The sequence below is a fragment of the Diaphorina citri genome, unplaced genomic scaffold (assembly GCF_000475195.1).
Source record: "Diaphorina citri unplaced genomic scaffold, Diaci psyllid genome assembly version 1.1 scaffold1896, whole genome shotgun sequence".
Classification (NCBI taxonomy): Eukaryota; Metazoa; Arthropoda; class Insecta; order Hemiptera; family Psyllidae; genus Diaphorina; species Diaphorina citri.
The window spans coordinates 46240-51928 of record NW_007379322.1 but is presented as its reverse complement, the minus strand read 5'-3'; positions in this window follow the sequence as shown (position 1 = coordinate 51928).

Here is a 5689-nt window from a genome sequence, read left to right as displayed (position 1 = left end):
AGGGCCGTCCTTCTCACTCAAGTCTCTTGCCTATATCTGATGAGGGCCGTCCTTCTCACTCAAGTCTCTTGCCTATATCTAGATAAGTTTCCATTTATTGGTTTTTCAGAACAATGGTCTCAATCAAATGAACAGTCAACAAAATAATAATAATAGTGCTTATATTTATACTGCTCGCATAGGACTGAAAAGTCCCATTACTCCAGCAGTAGGCTACTACTATTATTGTGGTCAAATTCTCAAATTATATTGAGGATAAAATTCCATACCTCGGCTTAGTAGGCTACTACTATTATTGTGGTCAAATTCTCAAATTATATTGAGGATAAAATTCCATACCTCGGCTGGGATTGAAACCGCTACTACTATTATTGTGGTCAAATTCTCAAATTATATTGAGGATAAAATTCCATACCTCGGCTGGGATTCAACCCACACCCTCCTGTTTACCAGGCGAGCGTTTTGACCACTACACCACCGAGGCAGGAGTGGTATACCCATCCGTAAAAGCCGGAGCTTGTGCAACGGATGGGAAACATGACCAAATAAAAACCAAATTGGTATCAAATAAAATTATTTGGTCTAATAAAACACTCGTCTTTTAGCAACCTTGAAAAAGTAGTTAGGTAGTAGCTAGGTATTATAGGTAAATTTGGTATGCAGTAGTAGCTGCCTGAGTTCAAAAGTTGCCCAACCCGGTTTGGCTATCACCTGGTCTGAGTAGGTATTTACCAAATTGTTAGCCAGGTGCTAGTATATTGAACCCTATATCTACGGGATGACTGTAATATAGCAATATAAGCTGTGTCCACACATGGTCGACGGCCGTCGACGTCGATCGACGAGGTAACTATATGTTGTGGACGCAGTGTGGACAGTTTTAGTCGACATCGATTGACGGTCGTCTACACACAGCTTTAGGACGGAGTTTCATTTCCCTCCCAGGACATCCTGTATGTGAGAAATGGATACTCATACACCATGTAGGTAGGATTGTAGGTAGGTAAATACATAGGTAAGTACATACGTAGAAATTCTGGTACCTTGTATCTACCTTGTGTATTTATAGCATAGAATAATAATAATAATAATAATAATAATAATAATAAAAACCTTAGAGCTGTATCGACGCCGTCGGCTATGTTTGGACAGTTGGACACAGCTTAGGAACCCAAATCTCGTTTATTTATCAACACGTGGCATGTTGGAATTTTTGTAGGACACAGCTCGTAAACAATTTGTTCCATAGGCAAGATTTTTGAAATTTTCGCAAGGGCCAGGTCGCCAGTTTAAGCCCAACCCTTTGACTGTCGCCCTTCTTTACCCTTCCCTCTTCGCCCAATGGCATCATTTTGACAGGGTCTCCGTCATTCGAATCCCTGGGGCGGATGAAATTTTATTATTAACCTCGTAAATATTCTGCTTCGGGGAAGGTAGAGAGGTGCGAAATAGCGATCTCTTGCCTTACTGATGAGGACCGTCCTTCTCACTCAAGTCTCTTGCCTTACTGATGAGGACCGTCCTTCTCACTCAAGTCTCTTGCCTTAATTTTTTTTTTTTTTTTTTTTTTTTCCTTATTTGCCCATTTTAATCGTTTTCATACATTGGTAAGAAAAAAGTAGGTACCTAAGTAGCTATCTACCGAGATAGGTATTTATTTATTTTGATTTGAGGTGCTTATTTTCCTTGTACCTGCTAAATTGTAACATAATTTACATCTCATTAGAACTAGCTAAAAAATAACAGATCACACTATACATCACCTTCTCACCTTACTTACATACATCTCCTTTTCCTCGTACATACCTTCTAAATTGCAAGATTTACCTCGTACCAGTCGTACCTCCTAAATACCTACCTAAATTGTAAAAGATTATCTACATCTTCTTACAACAATAATATCATATTATGATGTACCTATTATAATAACAATAACAAGCTACAAATCACCAAAGGAGCATCAAGACAGGTGATTTGTTTTCAACTTAAAACGTAGATTCGATTGGTGCATCGCTGGCTGGTTCATATGGTGGCCTAAGCTCCTAGATACCTACGTTATACGGTAGGTACACATAAAAATACGAGTAATACTTATATCTGCATTTATCTTATTAAAATATCGTGTTTTACAATTTTTCATTTGATATTCCGATTTATCTTGCGAAAGTATCGTTTTTCTGCGTTTTTCATTTGTTATTTCCATTTTATCTTACGAATTAATTGCCAAGAAAGTATTGACCTTTAAGGTATACCTACCTATAGGTATAGGTAGGTACCTACCTACCTATAGGTAGGTAAGTGTGGAAAATATAATCCAGAAGAAATCTCACAAACAATTAATTGCCTTTATACTAATATGTACAAAGAAATAATTCAATGAAAAAAAAAAAGAGAAAAAAAATCCAATACAATACCCTATGATATCAACACAACATTAACCGCAACACCGTTTTGATTCGTTAATATCCAGGCTTTGTTTTCAAAACGTTAAAACATGAGAAACTGTATGGGAAAAAAAATTAGCACGATTAAAAACAGCACACTCGTAATGTTTACAAATTACAAAATTCACTCTATATTTACAATTTTACATAGGGAAAACGACCTAATAGTCAACTCCCAGCATTTGAAAACGAACAATTTTACACAGAAAATCCAATGTAATTACAACAAATTTAAACAGAAAATCCGCTATTACACAGAAAAAAACGCTCTATATGTTTACAAAATTCAGTACCTATATCTAAACATGTACACAGAAAAAGCAATAATGCTAATCTAATTACACAGAGAAATAAAAAACAATAACTAATTTACCCACTAGAAAACGAATACACAATCTCCCGTACACCGAGAATGCACTGTACTTTCCAAACCGAAATAGTTGAGGTAAAAGTACCGAGAGAAGGTAGAGTCAGGTATTTGGTACTCGGTGGAGAGCCAATCGCTGAAGAGTTACCAGCGAGGTCTAACCAGAGCGGGATAGTGAGTGTAATGCGGGGTCTCAAGTATTACAGTGGTCAGTAGAGTTCATTAGAATAATCAGGAAAGAAAATAGAAAAATCAGTAAAGGCAATGCATCATATTTACAAAATACGAGGCAAGATTTTCATTGTTAGACTAGTTAGCTTGGCTGAGGGACTTTAAACAGGGAGGATAGCAGCCTGAAATTACCTTGCTAAAGAAATAGCAAAGATTGAGGGCGAAGGGCATCCCCCGTAAATATTTTGTATTCAAAACGAAATGTTAGCCCTAAGCAATCACCCGATCGAGAGTTATAGAAAAAAAAACTTCTGATAGGGCCCCCTAAGTGTCCTCCGAAGGCCCCTATCAAATTCAAAATAAAAGTGGGGAAAAAAATCCTTTGTATTGAAAAATCGTATTTCTGGCACATCCACCAATAAGAATAAAGGAGCAGTGCAAAAAAAATTTCCATCGTTCTCAGGAAGAAGGGCTTATCTTAGTTGAGTAATACAAATTAATAATATAGGTTTTTCTTCTTGGGAACGATTCAACTGTCTTTTTTTTTAATAGAGCAGTTGCAATTGGGAAAATATTATTAACAAAAGGTCGATTCCTACGTAAAAAGTTGTGAAAAATTCGAATCTGAGGTCAAAACTCCAAAAAAGTAACTTTAAAAGGTCGAAAATTAAATTTTTAATTGCTGTTCCAATGACAAAGTTCAAAGAGTTGTGACGTCAGACTTCACGTCAAAATGCGCAGAAACGCTTGCGCACAAACAAACGAAGCGGGAGTCATGAATTAGGACGTCATCGCCTACGGGAGCGTATGCCGTGACGTATTTACCGGTATTTTTTAAATCGATTTATCTCGGTATCTAGAAGTCGTAGAAGAAAAAGAAAAATTCCGTTGGTCCTCATTTTTCCTGCTCTATGACTTTGAAGCATCACCCAAGTAAGCGCAACTGATCTATTGTGGGGCAAAGTACTTGACATATGAATCCTTTCCATTCTTTGCATATCCCGTCCCTTGACCTCGTTCATTTTCCGTCCCCCCAAAGTCCTGGCTACCCTTCGCCACTGTGGCATTCACGGTGCAGGATAGAAAGAGAGGACATTAACTATTATTACAGGTACACAGGATACCTATAGGTACTCTGACTGCATTGCCCCTACCTTAAGAACTCGCAACAGACAGGGTGATTCAGAAGTTAAGGACAACATTGAAAATTCTCAAGGAGAAAAAAAAAAAACATATCTTTCCTTCCTATAGGATAAGGAAAGTAAAAATGCGTTCTAATGTTCTATATTTTCTTTTAGAAGTCACGTAGAAATGAAGACGGAAAAAAAACTAACTTCAAACTAAACGGATTTTTTTTTTTTACTTTTTAGGTTTTAGAGGGAACTGTAACTGCCAAGGTTATCTTAACGTCCCGAAAACAAAGTAAGAATTAAGAGAAAATGGGAGAAAGCCAGCCGTTCTTAGAACGAATCTTGTCTGTTTACGCCTGCCTTGTAAACACTAGGTTGCGGGTTAGATTCCCGTTCTCAGAACGGCTGGCTTTCTCCTATCCTATCCTCCTCTCTTTGATTTCAGGACGATAAGGTCTTCGTTGTTACAGATCCCTCTATCGAACCCCTTTTGGGGGGGGGGGAATCTCTTCAAAAATAAAAGTAATAATAATTAAAATAAATAATCTGTCATTACTTGTTGACCGAGTACCTAAATGGGAAGTATTGTCTCTTTTCGCCCATCTGATGAGGGACATACTACGGGATGGGCATGCTACGACACAGACCACATGCGTCTAATGTAGCAGTTGTAGATCGGAAGAGCGGTTCAAAGATAACCTTTTATATGTATCGTGTTCGTTGGTTAACTTGTTATAAGAATAGAGAGCACTGTCAATGACCTAGATGGATAATAAAAAAAACATGTAACAAAGAGATTTAAAGAGAGAAGAAAAACAGAGTAACTCTCCCGTAAGACTTTTAAGATCTAATATAGATCGGATGGAAGAAGGGTTAACTTGCTAAGAATAGTTTAAGAATTTATGTACGTACGTTTAAAAGTAACGGGTTTGTAACCAAGACTTGGCGGAGGAGGACAATAGATCACTGTTTCGAATTCCGTACGTCCTTACGTACTAGCATTCGGTGACACTCCCAATCCAATGAAACGATCTTCTCACAGATACAAATTTCATCTTTGATGTGATATAATAGTGCAGTGTCGCTTCACCTCCCCTCACACCGAAGTCTTACTTAGTATAATGTAATAGGACGTGGTATAACCCTTTTGATTACTTGAGGGGCACTCGAAAGTGCTAACTGAATAACTGTACTATCATCGCACAAAGATGAGAAATCTCAAATCAATCTACTGATGTGTACTAGTATGTCGTAATACGTGACCGCCTGAATCCATCAAGTGGAAACATGCTTATACATCTTATGAATCTTGATATCTTTACTAACCACGACTCCTTTATGTATGTGTCGTTTCGCACATCCTATGTAATCCTGATAACATCCTCAAATATTCCATCCCTTTATTACGTCAGGTAGATCTCCTTATGTAGTATATCGACTCAATGATATTCCACGCACCTTCACCTTATGACTGGCGCTTAGAATATCCCACCAGATATTCATTACTTTTTTTTTTTTTTTTTTTTTTTTTTTTTTTTTTCTACTCATGGATAAAATGGGCGGCAAAAATAAACATC